This window comes from Panthera onca, chromosome A2 (assembly GCF_046562875.1).
Source record: "Panthera onca isolate mPanOnc1 chromosome A2, mPanOnc1 haplotype 2, whole genome shotgun sequence".
Classification (NCBI taxonomy): domain Eukaryota; kingdom Metazoa; phylum Chordata; class Mammalia; order Carnivora; family Felidae; genus Panthera; species Panthera onca.
Genome location: NC_138340.1, coordinates 27278627 through 27305491, shown reverse-complemented (window position 1 = coordinate 27305491; position 26865 = coordinate 27278627). Strand labels below are relative to the sequence as shown.

The following is a 26865-nucleotide window of genomic DNA, read 5'->3' as shown; positions in this document are numbered from 1 at the left end:
TCTGCTATGACATAGTCTATTAGATGTTGAGGTATGTCAAACCAGATCCCTCCTAACAAAACTGCAGGCAGCAAAAGCATAATTAAAACTATTAGCAGTATTGGTCCCAAAGACCAAGTAATAACAGATAATTGTCAACATCACCTGTGTTTGTAAGATCAGTAAGAAGTGTCAAAGCACCTCTAACCACACAGCCCTCATTAATATGCTGACAATGAGGACTGCCATCTAATGAGTGCCTATTATATGCTAAGGGATCCGTGGCTTCTAGGTTTTGTTATTTATTCCCATTTCCTTGATGAGAAAAGTTTTGGAGAAATGGAGTAGGTGCCCAAGGTCACACAGATAGTACCTGGGGCACCTGGGATGTGGACAGAAGGTGACCTGAGAATGAAGCATGCAGCCCACACGCATATCTTAGCTCCCTCCCCATCTCCAAAACAAACAGCAGTGACATCCCTTCTGTGTGGAGCAAGAGAGGGTTTAGATTCCCACTGGTTTTCTTTCTATTCACATTGGGCAAGTTACATTATAAATTAATCCTGATGAAACATTCCCACCCCCTGCCATGAGCTGAGAAGCTTCACTGCAGTCCTGAAGCCCCTGCAGAAGGGACCTTCAGAGAAAGATCCAGGGGACTTGATCACATTTGCTTTTTAATTAATCTAAGGTGTTAATTTTCAGCTGGAGGAAAGTTAATTTTTCCTTTTGTTAATCTAATGGCCAAAGGCAAGGCTGGTGCCTATTGCGGCAAGAGTTTGGAATGGCTGTCAAGCTCCCTGGTGCTACAATAAATGCAGTGGCAAATAAAACAGCTTCCCTGGAAGGCACACGAATTTGAATAATTCCCGCAGATGGTCTCTGCTTCTCTCAGTGAAGAGAGAAAAAGACTAATTCCAACCTAATCAGGCCACGCTAGCATCCAGGCAAATCCATTCTTTTGATCCTTCACATTTCTTCTCTGAAACTAGAAGGGAAAAATAAACAGCAATTTCTTTCAACAGCAAAGCAGCATTTACAGATTTGGGGTTTGAGAAAGTTACAATGCGCATTCCTCTCCCTGGAGAGCTATTCTAGTCCCAGCCTTCTTGCCTAGTCCCCCATTATGTAACTACTTTATAGGCTGGGACTCTTAACTAGAACCAAGACTGCTATTTGGAAAAGGAATTAAAGCTGCAGGCCACCTGATTCTTCTGAAGGAAACTCAGAACTTGTCACATCTGTGTGACACATGATTGAAGAGTCTGGGATGAAGATGATGGTTATGTGTGGCCAGGATGTTCAAATCACCCTGGGGTAAGCCAAGAGGAAGCTCGGGTAACCACTCTCACTGGGTCTTGCTCTGAAGCCTTTTCTGAAGGTTTGAGACATCCTGGAGAAGGCCACGAGGTATTGGTCAAAAGCCTGTACAGGAACCCAAGTTTTGGAACTGAGGAAGGCTGGTGACACAGCAGCAACGACCAGAGGTACCTGAATTTGGCCTTGACTTGGTGTTGGTCTACCTGAATTGCCCTCCATCTTTTAAAAATATTTTGCTTTTTAAAATTGTATCCATTATGGTAATTTCACATGCCAATTCAATGTGACTGGTGGTGGCTGCTTGGACTACCACATTTAAAAAATACTGTGGGGGCACCTGGGTAGCTCAGTCAGCTGAGCATCAGACTCTTGATTTCGGCTCAGGTCATGACCTCACATTTCATGGGTTTGAGCCCCACCTGCATCAGGCCCTGTGCTGAGAGAGCACAGCCTGCTTGGGATTCTGTCTCTCTCTGCACCTCTCTGCTCATGCTCTCTCAAATAAACTTTTAAAAAGGGCGGGGGGTCGGGGGTGGGTAGCTCCTGGGTGGCTCAGTCAGTTGGGCATCGAACTTTGGCTCAGATCGTGATCTCGCAGTCCGTGGGTTCGAGCCCCACATGGGGCTCTGGGCTGACAGCCCAGAGCCTGAAGCCTGTTTCAGATTCTGTGTCTCCCTCTCTCTCTGCCCCTTCCACACATTTGTGCTCTCAATCTCTCTCTCAAAAACAAATAAACATTTAAAAAATTAAAAATTAAAGATAATAGCGTGAGACTCTGGACAAGGATTTCCTGATCTCGATGTCTGCTTTGGCATCGTGTAGGGAAATGAAGGGTACATGTTCCACACGTACCACATTCTCACTTTCAAGCTTGCCAGTGCAAAGGCCTCAATCCTGAAGGGCATCCTAACTCCTCAAGTACCACCTGTCCGAAGAACCTACCCCTAGACCATTTTGAAGAAAGGAGTCTCAGTCACACTTAAAAATCAATCCAGAACTTTTATTTTCTTCCAAAGCAATTTTTTTTTTTTTCCCCAAAGAAAGTTGTTTCTCACAGTAAAACTGTTCCTTTCAATACCTTTCCATCTTGGGGGCAGGGATTTGAAAGGCTGAAGCTTTAGCTCTGAGTTTCTAAATGAAAGGGACGTTCAACTCTGTATCAAAAAACAGGGGGAAAGACTCATGCAGGCATTAAGGGGTTACACCGTTGTGTGGAGAAAAATTCTTTCCCAAAGCAGGCTAGAAACAGACACAATGAATTCAGCCCATCCACTTTTTAATGGCTTGCATTATTAAAAACATTACTTATGCTTTTTTGCATGACAAAGAACATGAGTAATAATTTTGATAATAACTTGGCCTTTGATACACAAAGGAACTCAGTGTGAAAGTTTTTAAAATACTATCTTTGGGGCAAAACTGGAGATTAGCAACACACTAGGAAATGAGCTATCAGTAGAGGGAGAAGCCTGCAGTACATGTTTTTTTTGTTTTGTTTTAAATTTGGAACCCTAGCCGAAAGCTGGTGGAATGCTTCAATAGGTAGATATCCCCTAGAATTTTTGGCCTATCAAACAAAACATGAAACTCGTGATCAGAAGAAAAGTGTCTAGGGGCACCTGAGTGGCTCAGTTGGTTGGGCATCCAACTTTGGCTCAGGTCATGATCTCACAGTTTGTGAGTTCAAGCCCCACATCGGGCTCTGTGCTGACTGATCAGAGCCTGGAGCCTGCTTCAGATTCTGTGTCTCATTCTTTCTTTGCCCCTTCCCCACTTGTGCTGTCTCTCAAAAATAAATAAATGTAAAAAAAAAAAATTAAAAGAAGTGTCTATGAATCTATAAACACATTATATATACACTTATTAACATACATCTTAAAATTTTCCCTGACTATAACAGTGTTTCCACATACCAAGTACATTTTAAAGACATTCCTTGTCTTTATACTCCCAATGGTTTGCGGTTCAATCCAATTAATGGTCACTAATTAGTGGGCATTAACACTTGAGCTTTTATGACAAGCTTGTTCCTTGAAGCACATCTTCTCTTGAGTTCCTTGCCAGATGACAACTAGAATTTATTTATTCAAACATTTATTATCTACTATGTGCTTCATATTGAATCCCAGGGTATCTTAGGAAATAAAACAGACAAGTATCCTCAACTCCTGTGGAGTTCACATTCTAATGTGGGCAGGCAGATGCTGAGCAAACATAAAAACATGTTGTGGATTAGAAGGAAGTGCTGTGGAAGAAGACTGATAAGAGTAGGAGGAACCAGACGTACCAAAGGTAGGCTGCACAATCTGAAACAGGTTTCCTTGAGAAGGGAGCGTTCAAGACTTAAAGGAAGGGAAGGAATTAGCCATAAAGTCCGTTGCCTCCAGTGATCAAGATGAGGAAGGACGTGTGTGGAGAAGTTTTGGGGATTGAAAAAAATCAGGAATTCTGCTTTGGATCTGCCAGGTTCAAGATCTACTAGACTGAAGAAGAGACTTGTAGATACATCTGTGGAGTTCAGGAATGAAAACTGGGCTAGTAATATAAATATGCACTCACAGGGCTTTAGCAGCACAGGCTGTGTGCTATCTCTGAGGAATCGAGTGTAAATGAGGAAGAACCAAGAGTCCAGGACTATACCCTGGGCTTTCCAACATTTCCAGACTTGGGGAGAAAAGGAAAACCAGCCAAGCAGAGGGAGGAGCTGCCCTGCAAGCTAACTGCAGAACCCGTCTCTGGGAAGAAAGGCATCAACTGTGTCAATGCTGTTGACTGAGAGCCAAGGAAGAGGCACAGGCAGGGAATCTCCAGAGCATGGAGGGTGTGGTCACCAACATAATTACCTAGGCATGGTAATTGCCTTGGGAACTCCCAGACCCTTTGTTTTACAGATCTTACTAATCTGCAAAGGGTTCCCACCCATCTCCCCAGGGTGAGGTCACAGCTTGGTAGCTCCTCTCCAAGGGCTGGCCTATAGAAGTGTGTTTTTGTTGTTTTGTTTGGCCGGTACAGTGTTTTACAAGGTTGCAGTTGTGAAATTTCAAATCTAAAAAATACAGGTTTCCATGCTATCCTAAGAAACAAGTGCTTACTGGTCTGACCTACATTCACACTACCCGGCAGAGACCAACTGGAGCGGAGGGATGTGTGTTTCCAGGTCACAGCACTGCCACCAATTTGTCAGTGAGCACAGACAAACTCCCAGCCAGCCACTCCTACTGATCTTAAGCTGGCTGGCTGCACAAACATTTCAGTTTACCATCTCTTTCGGGGGGGTTTTGAAATGGAATCAGATCTCAAAGTTTCCCAAGGCATGACATACATCTGCATCTATAGAAGAAGTATAATTTTTGTATTGGTTTATGAATCTCAGTCTGGAAAACTTAGGACAGATTTCTTCTAGACCCACAGGGAATACCAGGTCCAGGCTACCTTAAGAAGTTTTAAGTGGCAAAAAGATTTCCTATTTACTTTAACATTGGGAACATTAAGTTACTTTGTCTTTTTTCCCTTTACCACATCTTAGAGGTCTTAAACCCTAATGAAACTTATGTCCTACTCACGGTTTCCCAAATGTGTCTGGTCATGGAAAGCTTTTCTGATGGATGGGATATATGTCTTGAGAGGTGATAGACACCCCCCCCCCCCCCCAACCCCAGGATGCTCCAAGGAATGGCCATTCCAGCCTGGGACTCTCATGATGGCCAGGGCCATGTCTCGTTTCCAGATGTCAACACCTTGGGTAGCATCTAACCCATAGATGTTCAACAATTTCCTGAATAAATAACAAATTGGAGAGGCTGGATATATTACCCAGGCAAAACTAATGGGATTCTAAATTGCATTCCATACCTGGATCACAGGAAATGATGTATTCAGGTCCTACTCAAAACCAGCCCTCGGGGCATGAGTTTCTTCTCAGCCTCATGAGAATCAGGCATCCTACCATCGGCAGCAGGTCCATGCCTGTCACGCCAGTGTCATTTATAGCCTTGGGAGGGGCCTGTTCCGAAACTCCCATGCAACTGAGCTAGTCAGGTACAGAACACACAACCTTCCCTTCACAACTTACTGCCATTTCTCTGGTACGTTTTTGACGTACCACAGAGTCACTTGCTACCCAAAGTGATCTTGCTGTAAATTGGGAGACAGTCTCTGGCAGTAGTGAACAATGCCCAACAGTAGACATTTGCCATCCTGGCTTTAGTATGTGGGAGTTTGATTCCATTTTTGGTAGCATGAGCTTAAATCAAACCTGCCATGAGAGAGGTGCTGGCCTGAGCTGGCCCCCAAACATCTGTATCTTTGCCTGTCTTTATGGTTGTCTCTTTTTAAAACATTTTCATTTTCTCAGCACTATGTGCCAGGCATTTACCTTTCACAATAAACTCACGAGGCAGATACCAACCCCATTTTACAGATAAGAAAACCAAGGATCACAAAAATGTTACCCATCTTGCCAAAGTCACATAGGTAGTAAGCAGCAGGGCTTGGATTTTTACCTCTAGTCTGACTTGATTGTAAACCACTCCTGCTGTGTAACCAATAATTCTCAAGCATACCAGAAGAAGAAGGGCAAAAATCACATGGGACTTTCAGGAAGACACATTGTCCAAATTCTTTCAGGGAATTGTCATCCATGACTCTTTGTCTTGATCCAGACATGGGCTATAGAGCAGAGCATGTAAACTTAGCAAAAGGTTTTGCTAGAACTTTGTCCCAACTAGTCTTCTACCTTCTTCATATGGTGTCTGGGTATTCTTTTGCCTTATGATTTTCACAATTATTTTTTTAGTTTCCTGAATTGAAAATACATTGCATCTATAAATTGGAAGGAACAAAAATAAAGTTATGTCATTAAAAAATAGAATAAAATTAACAAGGAGTATATATTTATTCTTAGAACTTTTTTTGGCTCCTCATAAAAAAGCAATTATCATCATAGTCAGGTATTAAAACCACATTATGACATTCCTGCAGGGTCTTATTTGGGGGTGATGAAAATATTTTGCAAGCAGGTAGCTCAACATTGTAAATACACTAAATGCCACTGCTTGTATACATTAAAATGGTTCATTGTAAGCTATATGAATTTCACCTCAAAAATAAAAACCACTCCACATTCCTAGAACACAAAATTAAACTCAAACATGCTTTACCCTGGAGAACGAATTCTACCCTTAGCAAAGTCTCTGCCAAGCTGTGGCCCTCCTGGGGGGTCACCAGGCATTCTTTGAAATTCAGAGACAACAGCAGCTTCCTGAGTTGCCAGATGACCCACTGCCATTAGAAACATGGCTGCAGAGTCAACTCATTTGGGACAAGAAAGAAAGTGCCACAGTGAGTGCACCGTAAGCACAGTTTTAAGAGCACTTGGCAGCTTGGCTGACTCTGATTCTCTTAGCATTGTCCCCATCCCCTTCCACATATGCACAAATGCCCACGGCTACGTGGTTGTGCCATCTCAGCATGGAACCAATCCCACCGATGCCTCAGAGATGCCACGGGGAGTGGAGAACCCAGCCCCTCCTCGGCTCCCTGCTAGAGGAGAACCACACCTAGGTTGTGTGCCTTGAAGCCACGCTGCTCGCATCCAGCATCTGCCCAAGTCCCTGGTCTCCTCTGCAAACAGTTCTGATGGTTTCCTGCCCTCCCACTCCTAACTTCAGGGCACTGCCTACATGAGTCCTATCTGAGCCCTGCTCAGCCACCTATAAATGCCCCATTACATCAACGTGTTCGTCTCATCACGGGCAACACTGCACATCCGAATCACTGTCACAGGGAGGTTGTGTTTCGTGTTCGGGAGGGAGGGTGAAATGCACATTGTCATCTGCTACCCTGGGTGGCCAAGAGCAGACACACCATGTTCCACCAGAATTCAGAATGCACCTTCAGCCTATGTGATGGTTTTCTGCCATGCAAGGCTAATCAGCTCATGCCAGGATCAAGGCTACAGCACTGGCCTCATCAGCACTCTCCCCAGACTGTTTATACTTTGCAAAGATCAAAAAGCATCCAGAGAATGAACACGAGTACCATGAAATGTCCCTATCCTTTCATTTCTTTCCTGAAGGTCAAGGTTTTATAATGAGGCTCACAAAGGAGCAATACAGGGAGCTAGAAACACACATAAGAAGAACCTCTCCTATATCAAAAGGAAAAAAAAAATAGGTCATTGGCCATTTTAATGGGATCATTTCTGTCCACTGGCCCCTGGTGCTAAAACCATATTGGAAATGTAAAAGTGGGATCTTTCATATTCACTAATAATGTCCCAACAGCAGTAAGACTGAATTTAGTCTGAAATTACACACCTAGGCAGAGGATGGTGGTGGGCGGGGGAGGGGTGGAGGGTTAAGAATAGAATGTGTTTAGGACAGGCTTTTTCAAGAGAGCCTGAGACAAACTTTGTATGCAAGTGGTTTCTTTGACAAAGGATGCCTGGGCAGGAGGGAGGGACTATAGGACTGAGACAGGAATGGGCGGAGGGGAGGGGGGGGTGCAACACAAAAACATGCTATCAATCTGGCCCGCACTGTAGACACTGCAATGCTAGATCCCTTAAGACCTTCTTAGAAGCCTTGTCAAATGTGCCTTAAAAGTGGTTACCCTAGGGGATGAGAAGAGAAAGAGAAAGCATTTATTCCTCAGCTCTCAACTCCCATTGGCCAAGAGTTTCCCAAAGGATCATTAATTCCTAGGCTTCTAGGATGCACCTGCAAACCTGCCAAACAGCTCTGACAGTCCCACTGGGACATGATGTCAGGGAATTCCTGAAACAAATTCAGGAGGCCTGGGATACACACCCAAGCAAGATGCTGTTTATTTCTACCTGCAGAAAGCTGCCTGAAGCCTGTGTGAACAGGTCGTTGCAGCCAGGGTAGAATCAGAAGTCAAGAGAATTTGAAGCCACATTCCATACAGAACTCGGAGACCCACAGCCTCACTGATCAATGCTGGAGGAACTAAGTGCACTTACTGGAAGATATACAAAGCTTTGTATGTGAAGCAAATCTCCCATTATCCTACCTTATGAAGATTGCTCAAAATTGAGTGTTCTATTCTCTGAGCATCTTTAACTGTGGAAGGAATTTTGATAAGTCAAAGGGTGCTTCCTTGCCCCTTTAACAAAAAGGAAGTTCTCTATTTCTAATACTCAATATTTGCTTCTAGTCTCAAAAGTATTGACATCATGACTCAGATATTGGTTTTGGACAGAAAAGGCAAATTCTCAAAGTCCTGCCAACATGGGAATGCTTATTCTTTCCTCCTCCTCACAAGAGCCTCTGATTTGCCTCCCTTGTCAGATTTCTACTTCCCCTTCCCATACACAGAAATATTTAGGATTCAAAATTCACAAGGTTCTTTTCCATTTTACATATAGGCAGAGTATAACTCAAGAAAATCCAGAAGCAAAAGTAATATCATCAACACTTGGGTTGAAAAAAACACTTGTTTATGAGCTTGCCATTTCCTTATTCAACTAACAAAGTGTTTAATGGCAATTCACAAAAATACTTCATGAATAAAACTGGTTATTTTGCACCAAGAGGAGAAAAAGATGATTCCCTACTGATCTTGCTTAGGACTGGAAATTCTATAGTAGCTATAGGTGTGTGTTGGACAAAAATAAGAACATATACCTTAATAGTTTGTGGCTTCTCCAGGTTTCTTAAATGGTCAGTGGCTAAATGTTCCCCCCCCGCCCCCCACCCCTTGCAACTTAAACATAGACTGCCCAATCCTTGGTCCTTAGTAGTTGGAAAGTTCTACCTTCAGGACCCATCCTCCAGCAATTGTAATAATGTCCCTTGCTTTTTCATCTGGGGATTTAAATGGTACCATGAGATGTACACATACCCAATGTGGGTTAGGGGTGTGATTTAAATATGCTGTCAGTTTTGATTTTTCACATTACCTGCTCATGCTGGTCAAGAGGGCTCACTAAACTAGCAATAGGGTTTCAATCTGAGGAGGTAAAAATAAACCCTGTGTCACGTGAGTAGCTGGAGGCTTTTTCAGACTGAGTTCAGCACACTGAAGGAAGGAAGTTGCCCAGTGAATACAATGAAGGGAGACAGTTGTCCCCTCCAGAGTTCAGCCACAGGATTCTCTTCTCATTAACATTTCCCCTTTTGGAGAACAGACTTGTAAATTGTCTGCACAGAGGTACAATAGCTGCTAATTAGGTGTCTTAACTAATTGCTTGACCACAAGGAAAACAAGTAAGAAAAAAAATACTTGCAGTTCTCCTTCAGAAACTGATAAAGCAGTCTGAGGTTCCAACAGTGTCTTGCACACAGAAGCACTCAATAAATGTTTTCAGAACACAATGCAATGGGATTCACCCCAGTACCTAGATTTTATTTTCAGCCAGTGCAGTTTTCCCTCTCTGTGATAGAGGTTTGATTTCCTACTCAAAGATACGCAACCGCCCATGGCTCCAGCTCAACATGCATGGTGCACAGGACAATTGTATCCAGAATAGCCTAACTAGAAACCACTATTATCAGTGATTCTTCCAAACAACCAGCTGGACAGATTTTTTCTTCTACTCTCATGCTTTTGGGCTAGACTGAGGATAGCAGTCAGGATGGGCTGAGTTGTGCAGCAATAAGAGCAAAATCCCAAATCTTGGTGACTTAAAAAGATGTAGGTCTACTTCTTGCTTGTACTGCATACTCTGTACAGTTTGATGGAGGACTGTTTACCTACTGGGTTTCCATGTTCCCTGTAGCTGGGTTTAAAAAAAAATCCCTTGCTCTGGCAATTAAGTATTTCCACCTAGATGAGACACATGCTACCTCCTCTCAAATTTTATCATCCAAAGCAAGTCAGAGACCACAACTGCAAGGTGTCAGGAAGTGGAAACATCCACATCCTGAGAAGGAGGCAGTAAAATGGAGTACAGTTACCTTTGAACAACAGGTTTTAAACAACACAGGCCCACTTACACATGCATATATTTTAATACCATACAGTACTATAAATGTATTTTCTCTTCCTTATGACCTTAACATTTTCTCTTCTCTAAGTTACTTTATTGTAAGAATATAGTATATAATACATATACGGTACAAAATATGTATAAATTGAATGTTTATTAGTAAGAATTCTGGTCAACAGTAGACTATCAGGAGTTACGTTTTGCAAGAGTCAAAAGTTAGTGAAGTTTTGGCGGTGGTGGGGGTGGGGTGGGTATTATTCAAGGGTTAACTGTATTTGGGAAAAGAGCTCTGCTTTGGCTTCATCTGGGAAGATCCTGACTCTGTGCCTCCAACTCTGAATGGTGTTTCAAGTCCTATTAAAAACCCCTGGGAAGGGGCGCCTGGGTGGCTCAGTCGGTTAAGTGTCCAACTCTTGATTTCCATTCAGGTCATGAGCTCACGGTCATGAGATGGTGTCCTGTATCAGGCTCCTCAATGGGCACTGAACCTGCTTAAGATTCTCTCTCTCTTGGAGCGCCTGGGTGGCTCAGTCGGTTGAGCGTCCGACTTCAGCTCAGGTCATGATCTCACAGTTCGTGAGTTCAAGCCTCACGTTGGGCTCTGTGCTGACAGCTTGGAGCCTGGAGCCTGCTTCGGATTCTGTGTCTCCCCCTCTCTCTGCCTCCCCCACTCATGTTCTGTTTCTCTCAAAAATAAACAAACGTTAAAAAAATTTTAAGAAAAGATTCTCACGCACACGCACACACAGAAAAAGAAAAAATGCACTGGAAAGAATTTTCATTGAAGTGAAACATGTTATAGCCAAAATATGGTTTAAGGCATGACCCAGTCTTAAATTGTTTGTTAGGGAGTTCTTAAAGTTCTATCCTAACTACTGCCCACTTCAGTTAAAAATGAGGTTCTTTACCTATACATATAGAGAAACAGAACTCTAAATAGGCCTAATTCCATTTGCCATGGTAGTCCTGTCAGTACAGCACTGCTCGAAAGACAAAGTTTTGTGCATTGCTAGATTTTCAGTAAACAAGTCTAATGAGGGTTCAGTTAAGCCATGTGTTCCAGAGAACTGAATGAGCAGAAAGGCTTCTGTGAGAGGTCTGAAGAGAGTAAGTGAGAAAGAAAGCCAGATAGCAAACGCTGTAACAAGGTTCCTGTCCCCAACAGACCAGCGACACTCCCCCCCCCCCCCCCCCCCCGCCCCAACCCATGAGGTTCCAGTGAGCAAATAAATCCCCTGTGGCCAAGTTAAAAGATAGGGTCTCTCCCAACTTTCCACAGATGTTACAGAATTCAGAAGGGGCTCCCAGGACACAAGTATGGAAGTGAGCACACCCGAAAAAGGAGCCAGGTTTGTGGCTCAAGGCAAGGTCAAGGAGTTTAGGAGTGGTGTTGGTTTAGGAGTCATGGGCTAATATTTCTGTTCTTCCCCTGGAGAAGCCCTCAAACTGTAGCCCTCAGGTCCAATTGGGCTGTTTCCATATGGTCTATGAGCTAAGAAGATTTTACATTTTCACATTGTTGAAAAAAAATTGCAGAAATTCATCTCTTATCATGTAAGTATTATGTAAGATCCCGGATCTTGCCTTTTTGCCTGCAAAGTCTAAAATTACCATAGGGCTCTTTGCCAAAAAATTTGCAGACCCCACCCTAGTATTAAGGGGACTTCCTCCAGCACTCTCCCAGGAACACGTTTTAAGGGAATTCACAAAAGACACTGGTTTATGTTGCTGTGGAGCCCACCTTCTGTGGGTCATAGAACTTTCATGCAGGTACACTAATTGTAGAGAACAGAAAAAACTAGAAAAATGCAGAGGACCAAGAGAAAGACAGTGGTACAGCAGGAATTACATAAAACTGGATTTTACAACCAGCAAGTCTGTTCATTTATTTTTTATTTCAACAACTTTGCAGTTGAGGCTCTAAACTTTGGTTGGCTTGTTGTGAAATGCAGGTAATTGGTATTACTTCATCTTCCCAGATGTCGGTTTTGGTGTACATATCAACAAGGCCTACTGGGAAGAACCCACTTTGAACACTGAATAGGCCTTAGCAGACACAGCTGCTGGTGGCATATTATCTCCACACAGTAGAGGTAGCACTACGGTCTCATCCACGTGGTAGATTCAGCAAACGATCAACTAGACATTGGCGTCACTCTATTCAAATGTGAGTAACAACGGGTGATTAACCAAGGGTTGGTATGGATCTCCAGCCACAGCTCACTAAGACAACTTGGCATCTGTGACATTAACAATTCAGTTTTCAATTAGGTGCCAAACTGTATGTAACAATAGAGTATGGTCCCTGAAGTGAAAGAAAGCACACAGAGAACAGACATTACTAAAGAACTTTCTCTGTGTTCTCATTCCTTCCACATCCATGCCAACACTCATCATTAAGCATTCTCTATATTAAGTGGCTTCATGGTGATAGAAAATATAAAGCCCCTGCTGTCATAGAGTTTACATTCGTTTGATGGGAGAAGATCTATGGTAAGCAAATTAACAAATGGGAATTATGGATAGTTATGTATTGCTGTGAAGGAAGTGAAAATAGGCGGAGAGAGTAATTGGATGTCAAGTTTAGGAAGGGTGAGCTGAGAAGATGAGCAACAGCTGGACCAGCTGTAGGGCAAGCACTCCAGACAGAAGAGGAGTGAAAGGGTCCTGAAGCTTCAAGGGGCACAAAGGCCAGAATTTGGTGAGGGAAGGAGAGAGAAAGGAGGATAAAGTCTAGAGAAGCCGAGGGTCAGATTATGTACAGCTGTGGCTCTAATATAAAGTGTGGCTTGATTTTAGTCAATTGCAAGGCATAAGGTTAATTATTTACAACTGAGCACCTGTGGTCCATTCCTCCTCATGGTGGCTAAGGCAGAACAGTCACCCAGAGGAACCAGGAGTCAAAGGAGTTTGCACAGCTACAGCTGGGGGAAGAGTGGAGCTGACCACATGGAGTTTGCTGAACCTGCCAGCCGCTGGAAGAGTAAGTGTGGACCAGACAGAGAGAGAGAAGAGCCATAGTTGGAAGCTGAAAAGACACAGGTAAAGACAGAAGGTGAGAAAGAGGTCACAAGGTCAGAAGGGCTAAACTTTCATCATCATCGCCCATTCCTCTTTTGATCCCAGTATGGTGTTCCCTGGTTGTGTAGACTGTGATTAAAGGAGAATGTGGCCACTGTGAATCCAGAAATGTGTTGGACACCATGAGACCACATTGGAGGCCAAGTCAGACACAGCTAGAGGAGGATACAGACGCCAAACCATGTGACAAGTTTTGTTTCTCTTCATGCTATGTGGTCAGAGAGCAGATTTCTTCAAAATGGAGCAATCAGGGCAGAAAGAAAAGGAGACGGAACTGTAAACGGGCTCTAAAAAGTAGTGGTAAATCTGAAATGACAAGGAATGGACAGAAGCCAAAGCTGAGAAATAGGGTGACAACAAAGAACATTCCTGATGAAGGCCACCATGATTTCCTTTTCTGGTAATTACAGCAAGATGTGTTTTATATTAACATTTCAACAACAGACTTAATTCCCTCCACCTACCACCTGGCTCAGATCAGTATCACCTCCCCTTTCTTAAAAGAGGGAGTTCAGAGAGACTCTTTAGAGAGATAAGAGGGGACACTGGCTGTTCTGAAAACAGGACGCTTTCTTCTTTGAAAACTCTTTCAAAGGGAAAAGCTGCCAGATAATGAAAAGTATCATCATCATTATTATTTACTTCAAATATTGGGCTCTCTAACAAAAGCTTCATTCTTTGTAATCTTATTGTTGTTTGGGGTATCAAAAGGGCATTGAAATTCATTTACACCTTCAGCTCTGGATACAACGAGTGCCACCTGCTGCTCTCCCTCTGAGGCTGGTTTATCCTATTATGCTATTTATAGGAACTCCATGGTGAAGGTGGCAGGAATAGTGATGCCAAAGTTTCTTGCTTGCCTCCGTCTGACAGCTGGCATGTTGTCTGACAACACAAAGGAAAAGAAGAAAGGTTGCATATCAAAATATTTTGAAGGCTCTGCTGTCAAACATACAGACGCACAACTTAGATGATTACTTAAGTTTCATTGCATTGTCCAAAATGAAATCTTTCTAACCTGGGGGAAGTTTACACATTTCAGGAAAATAATTTGGTTTTCGACTCCAATTTTTTTTTTTTTACCTTTTCTTATTTACACACGTGTGCGCATGCACCCACCCACACACACACACACACACACACACACAGGGAGGGTGGCTGTGGGGGTGGGGAGGCAGAGTGCACATACACAAGCTCCTTAATATTTTGCTGAGGAGATCAGTTCTGAGTATGAGGTTTTCTTTACTTCTAACATGCAAAATGAGTTCATCAAGGTAAATTTCCATCAAGTAACTCAAACACCTACCGACTCTGATAAGTAAATAAAGTCACCCTAACATAGAAAACTCTAACTAGCAAGATGGGGTTTAATGCAATCAATGCCCAGGAGTACAAAGGCAAAATGAGTACTCAAAGTTTGACTCAAAGGAATAGAAGGCCTTTCCAAGTTGATTATCTTCTATTTCCTAGCCTTTGGGTTCTAGAAGTTCTTCACTATCCAAACATCTTAGAACTCCCCCTTTTGGATATTTGCATTATTAAAACACCACACTCCACAGCAGTGTTACATATCCCCTACTGTATGGCTAATATCCCTGAAGATAAAGGTCTTTCGTGGAGACAAATTTACTCCCTATTTTATCACTGGTCACAAAGTCAGATACTGAAAATGGTGAGAAGGCGTTTGTGTTAATAACAGACTTTTTGCCAGTGCGCCTTCAGCCTCCCTGCCACGGTCTTCTTCAAAACCTTCCTTTCCACTGCCAGCCCCCAGCTGCCTGGACAAGGAGTAGAAATCCTTGAATAGAAATGAATTCTCAGAGGTTTTCCTGACCTTTGACTTGGGTACCAGGTCTCCAGAGGATGCATTGAACTAATCAGATTGCCTCTCAGGAATTTGAAACAAAAGACACAGGTGGTTGTGAGGAATCTAGGGGAAGAGCTGGGACACAGTCAGTGGCAGCACATGCCCACGTCCTAAGGACCAAGGACTGAAAGGCAGCTGATTGAGAGTGAGAAAGGATCAGATATGAAGACTCAGAGGTGGAGAGCAAGCCAGTCCCTGGAGCTGCCCTGGGGCTGGACCTTGCAGAAGTCTGATTGTGTGACAGCCACTGGGTTCCTGGGAGATCTCTGTATCCTTACAAAAGAAAAAGGACCTTTGAACTTCAACTCATTGAGCAGATCTCTCTTCCTTTCAACCTAAAGATCCCTTATTCAGGAGATGGCCAATAGAATCCCTGAATCAGTCACCTAGTTAGCTGTTAAACACACAACACTGGTCTCTATCCGGACGTCTCCAATCAAATGATGCTGGAAATGGAGATCAGGAATCTGTATTTTTATCAAGTACCATACACCCCACCAGAATCAGACAATGTTTGTTACACAAACATCTTCAAAGGCATTTAGCCTTTAAAAGTTAATAAAAATACGAAGAACAAAAAGTTGGTTAACACCATATTCAGTGTTTAGAACATGTCATAGTTACATCATCTTTAAGTCTCTAAAAAACACTGCAAATATGAGGGTGGTTAAGTTAGTCCACAAATAGTACATCATTGCTTATTACTGCAGTGAGTTCTAATTGTTCTCCTTAAGTGAGCATGTGCCTATTAAAATTAGCGTCATATACAGCTTTGATTTCCCCTTTTGTCCATAAGCTGTTATGTGTCCTATGTGACATATGCCATGTCCTAATTGTGATTATTTCAATGCCAATGAACTGAGAAAGGAGAAGTCAAACTATCTCCAGAGTCACAGTTACAAAGCTTAGTCTTTCAACAAGTATTTACTAAGTACTCTGTGCCTAGATCTCCACCAGACACAAATGATACAGAAATAACTAACATGCCAGGCCTTGAGCCAAAGAGATTGTAATCTTGGTTTGGGGGAGAGATGTGCTGGTAATTTATTAAGACTGCCAGGAAGATCTGTGAACACCAAAACAGACATATGTACAATGGGGTCATGGAGAGAGTGGGGTCAACTCTACAGTAGGGGAGGGATAAAAAGAGAGTCTTTCCAGATTCCACTCAAATGGAGTTTCATATAGTACAGCCTATACCTGAGTGAGTCCCATTTGGTTAATTCTGGAATTGAGTATTTGCCAGCACTGGATGACAGATAAACCATGTCTTCTACCTAGGTTTTATCAGGAGTAGATATTATAATCTTTATTTTCCATCTCCTCAGTCTTATTTCTCGGGTTAGCCAAAACTCAAGCAGGTGGAATACACTGCTTGATCCCAGCACAAAGAAGTCACTAAGAAATCATTTTCTTAGAACTTTTCTACATTTATTAATATTCCAGTGTCTACCATACTGAAGACTGGGCCATGCCCAAAGGTGTACAAACTTTTCCATTTAGAGCTTAGTCAGAGGGAAACACAGATGTGGACAATAAAGGTATGACATAATTGCCACATGTTTTAACAGAGTGGCACAGAATTATCAAGAGCAATTAATTCTGTCTCCCAGGTAGAGGCAGATTCTGAGGGCAAGATATTTGCTCTGAATTAGGGTTTGAGCCTCTAAAGACTTACTATAAATGAGAAAACTAAACCATTCTAACAAAGAATATATACTGTAGGAGTTAGCTTTTGCTATGTAGCAAGGCACTCCAAAACATAGCTTACAGCATTTATCACTGTTGTGAGTTACTTTGGCAGTGCTGCTGCTCTGAATTGGCTTGGCTGAAGCCATGTGGCCTAGGAGGACCTCGCGTCCTTGTCTGACGCCATCACTGGGATGGGTGAGACAGGCAGGGCCTCTGTCTTTGTGGCCTCTCCTCCTCCAGGAGGCTAGCCCTGGCTTGCTCATATGAGGGCAGGATTCTTGGAAGCAAGAGAAAACAAGCCCCAGTAAGTGCACATTTTCAAGCCTCCCATACCACACTGGCAAATATCCCACTGGCCAAAGCAAGTCAAATCAGATTCTGGGGGTAAAGAAATAGATTTTCTCTCTTAATGGAAAGAGCTGCAAAGTCATGTTGCAGAGGTGTGTATGCATACATTCGTGGGAGGAATGATCACAGCCATCTTTGAAAATAATTTGCTCTATTATTAAATTGTATTAAATATATACAGAACCACATCCTTGGTTAATCCTAGTAATTTTCACTTGGGGGCAGGGGCATGAGTGCGGAAAATGAAAAAAATCGGTCTATGGCGAGTCTAACCCATTATCATCACTACCACCACCATCACCAACACAAACTCAAAAACTGCAATTCCACAAAGTAAAATACATAAGGTCAATGTAAAGGTCCAACATTACTTTAAACAGTATCATTTAAGTCACCCTTGAATACAAACATAGAATGGTATAAACACCTGGAAGACGACTCATTTAGCTCCTATTTAATATGGAAGAAGCAAAGCCCAGACTGGAACAACTCTTGGCAACTCACTGAAAACCATGAGAAGTGCTTGGCTGGCTGGCTCAGCAGCCAGTAGGTGTGCAATTGACATTTGTTGTGGACTTTGTTGATGCATTGAAAGAGGTTCCAGTATCATGAAGTGATGCTGAACATCTGCTTATCCTGGTTCCTCCAATGGCTGAGGTTTGCACTTTGGTCAGAATGTTAGCAAACGGAACCTTGTCACAAATTTTGTCAGGGACTAAAAGTCAATATCTGGAGTCCTCTCCCACCCAGAAGGTGAATTGATATTGAATTGAATCCTTCTCGTGCTGTTACAAAATAAGCCCTTAAAAAACAATGAGCAAATGGAAAATAGAGTGTCTTTTATTGATTGTGATGTTTCCACTTAACTTGATTCTGGCTGGGGAGCTTCTCCGGTGGCACATGCGCACAGAGCAAGGACATCACCACGGTCGATAATTCTGAGGAAATGGACAGCCTCGTCTGCCTAATGGATCTCTCCAATTTCCTCCACTGGGATCCAACTTGGGATTAGTCACTCGACAGATTTTTCAACAGTTCCTCTAGACTTTGCTTTCTTTCAGAGCAATTTGGTACATGTCAGCTGAGCATCTGAGCTAACTTTCATGACTAAGGACTTTTTTTTTTTTTTTTTTTTTTTAAGGACACTGAGGTGTTCTTTTGCTTTTCTTTTGAACCAGAAGTAGTCTGATTTTTGTGTTATTTTCTCCATAGGTCACTAGCAAAATATACACTCCTGCACAATATCCTACCCCCGCCATCCCCCTCCCCACACACACACAGGGAAAAAAATGCCATGAAATATGCTTTACAGAGGATGTTCTAGTAGTCCCTTAGGTGTTGTTCTCCCCTAATCCTGCCTTCAATGCCGTTTTTAATAAACTTTGCATTTGGGAATAACTTTAGATTGACAGAAACGTTGCAAAATTAGTACAGGGAGTTCCCATATACCCCTCACCCAATGTTTGCACATTACTATGGTACATTTGTCTGAAGTCCAAAACCAGCATTGCTACATTACAGTGAACTCTAAACTTAAATCACATTTCACCAGTTTTCCCATATTATGTCCTCTTCCTGTTCCAAGATTGAAACCAGGAACCACACTGCATTATGTCAGCATGTCTCCTTCTTAATTTCCACTATCTTGTGGCACTTTTTCAGTCTTTGTAATAACCTTCACACTTTTGAGGATTATTGGTCAGATATTTTGTAGAACGTCCCTCATTTCAGCTTTGTGTGCTGGTTTTCTCAGGATTACCCTGGGGTTATGGACTTTTGAGAAGAAAGGCTACAAAGTAAAGTGTCTTTCTAGTTATATCATATCCAGTGGTTGAGGCTATTGATGTGATTTCTCACTGGCAATGCCGACCTTGATCACCTGGCCACAGAGTATCTGCCAGTTTTCTCCTCTGTAAGCCATTTTTTTTTACAGTAGCTAAGCCTAAAATGGATCATATTCAGGTGGTATTCAAAACATGGTGTTGCTCACGATACTAAAATTTAAAGGGTCACTACTATTAGCCTCCTCCAAGGCAGGCAGGGAGAACCTGAATAGAACATTAGGAAGTATTAGGATGAGAAAGAAAGAGGAGGGTAGTTTATTTCAAATTAAGCTTCGAATCCAAATTTTATAGTAAAGTTCTTTCAGAGAAGATACTCCTTTATTTGGCCAAATGGTTGGCTTTGTTTCATGGGATCTGGCTTCAGAACCCTGCTTTTAGAAGCAGGGCAAGCTGATCCACACCCCCAAACTGTTTAGATATTTTAAAATGCTAGTGGTCACGAGCTTATATTCTACTTTACATCTGAGAAAAATTGAGAATAGAGGTCTGTTTAGTTCAAGGACATCTTGGGTGGAAAAAAGTTAAGTCCATTTAAAATCCTACTGATGTAGTACTTAGTACATAAATAATGTTGCTTATATATTCTATATTCTTCATGGTAATAAAATCTTCCTTGTGCTGGAGAACCTTGCTCTCCAAGTGTGTTCTCTTCATCAACTGCCTTGATCTGGGAGAAATGCAGAGTCTTGTCCCTCCTCAGACCTACTGAGTCAGAGGCTACATTTTCACTAGATCTCCAGATGATCTGGAGGCACATTAAGGTTTGCAGAGTGTGACTTTAGAGAACATAGAATGTTACCAGTGAAATCTTTGATGTGAAAGATAAACATGGAGCTAATGAAAAAATATGTGCACTGTTATACAGGTTTTTATTTTGGTATCATTGATCTCTGCTGTAATCTTTATTATTTCCCTCTTCTGCAGGTTTTGGGCTTTATTTTCTTTTTCTAGCTTGGTTAGGTTTGAGACCTTTCTTCCTTCTTTACGAAGTCCTGGACTGCTATATATTTCCCTCTTATGACTGCCTTTGCTGCATCCCAGAGGTTGTGAACTGTTGTGTTTTCATTTACATTGGCTTCCATGTACTTTTTAATGTCTTCCTTATTTTTTTGGTCAACCCATTCATTCTTTAGTAGGATGTTCTTTAATCTTCAAGTATTTGTGTTCTTTCCAAATTTTTTTCTTGTGGTTGATTTCAAGTTTCATAGCATTATGGTCTGAAAATATGCATAGTGTAACATCCTTTTAAACTTGTTGAAGGCTCATTTGTGACCCAGTATGTGGTCTATTCTGGAGAATGTTCCATGTGCCCTCAAGAAGAATGTGTATTCTGCTGCTTTAAGATGAAATGTTCTGAATATATATGTTAAGTCCATCTGGTCCAATGTGTCATTCAAAGCCATTGTTTCCTTGTTGATTTTCTGCTTAGGTGATTTGTCCATTGCTGTAAGTGGGGTGTTAATAGTCCCCTACTATCATGGTATTATTATCATTGAGTTTATGTTTGTGATTAAATGACTTATTTGGGTTCTTTCACATTTGGGGCATAAATATTTACAATTGTTAGATCTTCTTGGTGTATAGACCCCTTAATTTATAAGGAAACCAGAAGCTGGTTCTTTGAAAGAATTAACAAAATTGATAAACCTCTATGAATATTTATCAAAAAGAAAAAGGAAAGGTCCCAAGTAAATAAAATCATGAATGAGAGATCACAACCAACACTGTGGAAATACAAACAATAATAAGAGAATATTATCAGCAATTATATGCCAACAAATTGGGCAATCTGGAAGAAATGGACAAATTCCTAGAAACACAAACTACCTTAACTGAAACAGGAAGAAGTAGAAAATTAGAATAGACCCATAACCAGTAAAGAAATTGAATCAGTAATCAAAAATCTACCAAAAAACAAGAGTCCAGGGCTGGATGGCTTCCTAGGGGGAATTCTATCAAACATTTAAAGAAGAGTTAATACCTATTCTTTTAAATCTGTTCCAAGAAATAGAAATGGAAGGAAAACTTCCAAACCATTCTATAAGGCCAGCATTACCTTGATTCCAAAACCAAAGACCCCACTAAAAAGGAGAATTACAGACCCATCTCCCTGGTGCACATAAATGAAAAAATACAAGACACTAGCAAACCAAATACAAGAATAAATTAAAAGAATTATTCACCATGATCAAGTGGGATTTACTTCTGGGCTACAGGGGTGGTTCAGTATCTATAAATCAACCAATGTGATATATCACATTAATAAAAGAAAGGAAAAGAACCACACGATCCTCTCAATAGATGTAGAAAAAGCATTTGGCAAAATACAGCATCCTTTCTTGATAAAAACCCTGAAAATAGGGAAAGAAACATCTCAAGATCATAAAGGCCATATATGAAAGACCTACAGCTAATATCATCCTCAGTAGGGAAAAACCGAGTTTCCCCCTAACGTAATGAACACAACAGGGATGTCCACTCTCACTGCTGTTGTTCAACACAGTGTTGGAAGTCCTAGCTTCAGCAATCAGATAACTAAAAGAAACAAAAGGCATCCAAAATCAGTAAGGAAGAAGTCAAACTTTCACTCTTCTCAGATGACATGATACTCTATATGGAAAACCCAAAGGTTCCATCAAAAAGCTGCTAGAACTGATACTTGAATTCAACAAAGTTGAAGCTTATAAAATCAACATACAGAAATAGGTTGCCTTTCTGTACACCAAAAATGAAGCAGCAAAAACAGAAATAAAAGATTCTCTCCCATTTATAAGTGCACCCAAAACAATAAAATACCTGGAAATAAACCTAACCAAAGAGTTGAAAGGTCTGTACACTGAAAACTATAGAAAGCTTATGAAAGTACGAAAGAAGTTGAAGACACAAAGAAATGGAAGAATATTCCATGCTCATGGGTCAGAACAAATATTGTTAAAATGTTGATACTACCCAAAACAATCTCCACATTCAATGCAATCCCTATCAAAATAATACCAGCATTGTCTACACGGCTAGAAAAAACAATTCTAAAATGTGTATGGAACCACAGAAGACCCCAAATAGCCAAAGCAACCCTGAAAAAGAAAACCAAAGCTGGAGGCATCACAATTCCAGACCTCAAGTTGTATTACAAAGCTATAATCATCAAGACAGTATGGTACTGGCACAAAAACAGACACGAACCAGCATTTTGATCAATTAAACAGAATAGAGAATCCAGAAATGAACCCACAAATGTATGGCCAACTAATCTTCAACAAAGCAGGAAAGAAAATCCAATGGAAAAAACACAGTCTCTTCAGCAAATGGTGTTGGGAAAATGACAGCAACATGCAGAAGAACCTGGACCACTTTCTTACACCATACACAAAAATAAACTCAAAATGGATCCAAGACATAAATGTGCAAGAAGAAAACATCAAAATCCTAGAGGAGAAAATAGACAACAACCTCTGAGATCAGCCGAAGCAACTTCTTACTAAACATATCTCCCAAGGCAAGGGAAACAAAACCAAAAATGAACTATTGGGACCCATCAAGATAAAACGCTTCCGCACAGCAAAGGAAACAACCAGCAAAACTAAGACAACCAACGGAATGGGAGAAGATATTTGCAAATACATATCAGATAAAGGGTCAGTATCTAAGATCTAGAAAGAACTTGTCAAACTCAGCACCCAAAAAACAAATAATCCAGTGAAGAAATGGGCAAAAGACATGATGAATACTCTTCCAAAGAAGCCATCCAAATGGCTAACAGACATATGAAAAGACACTCAACATCACTCATCGTCAAGGAAATAACAAGCCACAATGACATACCTCCTCATACCTGTCAAAATGGCTAAAATTAACAACTCACCAAACAACAGACGTTGGCAAGGATGCAGAGAAAGAGGATCTCTTTGACACTGATGGTGCGAATACAAACTGGTGCAGCCACTCTGGAGAACAGGATGGAGGTTCCTCAAAAAACTAAAAATAGAGCACTCCTATGACCCAGCAGTTTCACTATTAGGTATTTATTCAAAGGATAAAAAAATGCTGATTTAAAGGAGCACATGTACCCCAATGTTTATAGCAGCACTATTAACAATAACCGAAGTTTGGAAAGAGCTCAAATGTCCACTGATTGACAAATGGATAATATATACAATGGAATATTACTCAGCAATTGTAAAGAATGAAATCTTACTATTTGCAACAACATGGATGAAACTAGAGGGAATTATTCTAGGCAAGTCAGAGAAATGCAAATATCATTATTTCACTCATATGTGGAACTTAAGAAACTAAACAGATGAACACAGGAGAAGGGAAGGAATAATAAGAAAAACAGAGAGGGAGGCAAACCATAAAAGACTCTTAAATACAAAGAACAAACTGAGGGTTGCTGGCAGGGTGTTGGGTGGGGGATGGACTAAGTAGGCGATGGGCATTAAGGAGGGCACTTTTTGGGATGAGCACTAGGTGTTATATGGAAGTGATAAATTACTAAATTCTACTCCTGAAACCATTATTACATATTACATATGTTAACTTGCACATATGTAACTTATACATATGTATAACATATTACAATATGTTAACTTGGAAGTCTACGTGCACGTGTTTTTTTTTTTTTAATCCATCTATTTCAAACCAATACATCAGTTTTCAAGACACAGTTTGTTAAATGAATGGATGATCTTAATTATGCTATTTTATTTACCTTGCAAAGGCAAAATTGTTCTTTTGAACAGATATGCTAATTAGTTAGATTTTACAGTAGGTAGTCAATGCACAAAGAAATATCCTTTAACATAATCCTAAAAAAAGATGAGCAGAAAAATAAAAGATCCAAACAGGACCTGGAAAGCATTAGCCATAGAAAAAATTTCATTACATCAAAATTAAGAATTGTTCAAAAGACACTGTTAAGAGAGGAAAAAAGAAAATACATTGATATTTGTAATCAATATAACCAATAAAGTATTTGGAAGATATAAAGAACTATAGATCAATATAAAGAATCCAATGTTTAAAATGGGCAAAGTATGTAACTCTTTACGAGGAGGATATCCAAATGGTTCTATCCAGAGAAAAGTGTACTCCATCCCATCAGAAATCAGGAAATCAAATCCACAATGCCAAACCACACTCCGCCACTGGACTGACCAAGCAAAACCAGACATAAAACCCAACATAGTAACTAAGACATTACCAAGAGTTGGCAAGAATGTGGAACAGTAGGACATGTCTGTGTTAACATGAACTGGTACAATTTTGAAAAAATAGAAGTTAAAAAATCTATTAAAAAAGGATATAGAACAGGTGAAACGGCATATTCTGAATTTCTTCTTATAACCAAGAGCCAGAAGAGGGCTCTGGTACTCAGTGTTTTTCTGTGATAAGTCTTTTTCTCACTGTGCCTGGTTGCTCCCTGTACCCCTATGGCCAGTCTTCCAGACAACAGATTTTTGTATTTAATCATTGCATGAAGTTGAGGTGTGCCTCCCTCTATCCAGACCTCATTCCCACATAAGCCTCTGACCCTTGGCTTCTTCTCCCTCCCCAGACCTCCCTCTCTGGCTGAGGGGAATGCCCCTCACTCTTGTGCAGACATGATGTGTAGGTCAATTACAACTTGGGATAAGAGTCCAGTCCCTGGGCTTAGACACAGTGTTTTTCAAAAAGAGACATGAAAAAGATCACCTAGAGACAAGTTTTCTTAACAGACAATTCTGCTGGGCGCCAGAGAAGCCAACGTGGACCTGGGCTCAAATATCTTGCTGACATCCTGCATTTTGACAGCTCCAATTCTTCCTCTTTCAATTTCAATTCTTATTGATTTTCAAGATTCTCATTTCAGAGATGTATGCCATCATTGTAGTACAGTGTTTAGCAATCTATCTGTGCCTGCTTTTATATGCTAGATTGATCCTTTCCTACTGAAGCTGCAGGCGGTGAGCATCTGGTTGCTACTCAGGTGCCAACCTCTGCTCATGAGCCAGGTGAGGCCTTTCACCCTCTCACCTGGGGGGAAAACGCTACCCCGAGCCTGTTGCAGGGAAGGTTCACATTTGGAAAGGAAGCAGAAGTTGGTGATGAACTACTTCTGGGAAGAAAGCATAAACTGGGGGCAGGGGAGTCAAATCCAAGGTGGGCAAGGTGAGTAGACACACGGCTCTGTATTTCTATTCAAAGTGCCCAGATTCCCCTCCAGGAAGTCAGGGAGAGAATTGCATTAAGTGATTACATACTTGTTTGGTTCTGGTTCTGGGGCAGAAATGCTGAGCATCTTTTTTAATGTGTGCAAGTAAATGGCTTGAAGAGATTTTAGGAAGCATGGGGAAGGCAAATTAAATGAACCTGAATTAGAATGTGTTTCTTACTAGACAGTTTTTCCAAGAAAAACTCTGGAATAAATCATGGAGTCTACTTGAATTAAAGCACTCACAGTGAATGTACTGCAAGAAAAATGCTTCAAGATTGAGAGATTAAAAGTGCAAGTAAAACATTTAAGGATTATGATACTTATATTTTCCCTTTAGCCTAATTTCAACTCTTCCATCTGTAGTGACTATGATAGTGGGGTTTCCTTTTTATTAGGGGTGGGTTTTTCTTCATGTCAATATTTTTGCTCACATTTTCTTTTGATTCCATTGCAAACTCTTCCCAAATTCCATAGAACACTGAAGGGCTGTCACATCCGTGGCCTTTCCTCTCCCTGCCTAACTTAGTTCCCTTGGTTAGATATTGCATGGGATATAATTCTGAACAAATTTAGTTGATCAGAAATTCCAATTTAACTGAGCATGCATGGAATATACTCATACTAAAAGATGTTGTTTATCTGGGGTTCAAATTTAACCAGCATGCTGTATTTTATCTGGCAACCTTACATTGTACCCACTCCTGCTCACTTGCAGGTGCCTTATTTCCCTTATGAAATGTACCTGCTGGGCTTTCATTCCATAAAGCAGCAATGATCAAATGCCACCTGAATGACGACTGGCTGGGAGTTTGGGATAAGCTGAATTATTCTGCACTGGTTTTTGAGTAGAGTCCTTATCCTGCCTTATCTTTGCTACAGCTGGTGAGCTCCCTTAAATGATAGGAGAGCAACATCCCCTGAGGACAGTTGTTATCAAGACAAAAGACAACCACTGTCACAGGAAAGGCAGTCTATTATTGTGTTGTGAACAGAATGGTTAGAGTATCCCTACCTTAGTATATTTCCACTGTAACCTAAGACACTGTTTTGGTCCCAGGAAAGGTCACCTTCTACAGCCCATAACGGGTTGGTGAAACTGATTATGGAATGGTACCAGGCATAGTCAATGAAGGAAAAGACTAATAATGTGAATTCACCTTTGCTCCTGCACTATTCCTGGGTGACCACTTCACTCAAAAGCGATCTACTTCCAGGGCTGTGGATTTTCCCAGGGTGGCAGTGTGGGGTGGGTTGTGGGGGAGAGAAGATGTATGTTCATGGGTGTGTACATCCTCAGGTGTATGTGTTCTTGGGCAGTGAGTGTCCTACAACTCCAAACCTCCTCTCTACAACCCTCTAAGGGCCTAGAAATTCTATAGCAGGTCAGGTTTTTCTTCCTTTTCTCTCAGTATCTTCTTACTCAGAAGCATTTTATAGCCCATGCATGTGCATCAAGAGGGCATCCTGGATTTGGCTCCCTACAGTCTTGAGTCTCATCGGTGTGCATTTCCTGGACCTGCTGCATCGCCCATGTAGCCTCCTACAAGGATGGTGGCATTTAGATTCACTTCACAGAAGATCCTAACAA

At 41.3% G+C, this 26865-nt stretch overlaps 1 long non-coding RNA gene across 5 annotated transcripts in view; it reads right to left on the bottom strand.

Annotated features, from left to right (window-relative positions):
* The window catches only part of LOC132678709 (uncharacterized), a 161618-nt gene that overhangs the window by 115489 nt on the left and 19264 nt on the right, over positions 1 to 26865 (bottom strand). For 2 of the 5 annotated variants that reach the window (XR_009609738.3, XR_009609741.3), the window contains one exon: positions 14063 to 14215. The exons of the other annotated variants lie outside the window; for them this stretch is intronic. This is a non-coding gene — a long non-coding RNA (uncharacterized LOC132678709). The remainder of the gene's footprint in view (positions 1 to 14062; positions 14216 to 26865) is intronic. 5 annotated transcript variants of the gene reach the window in all.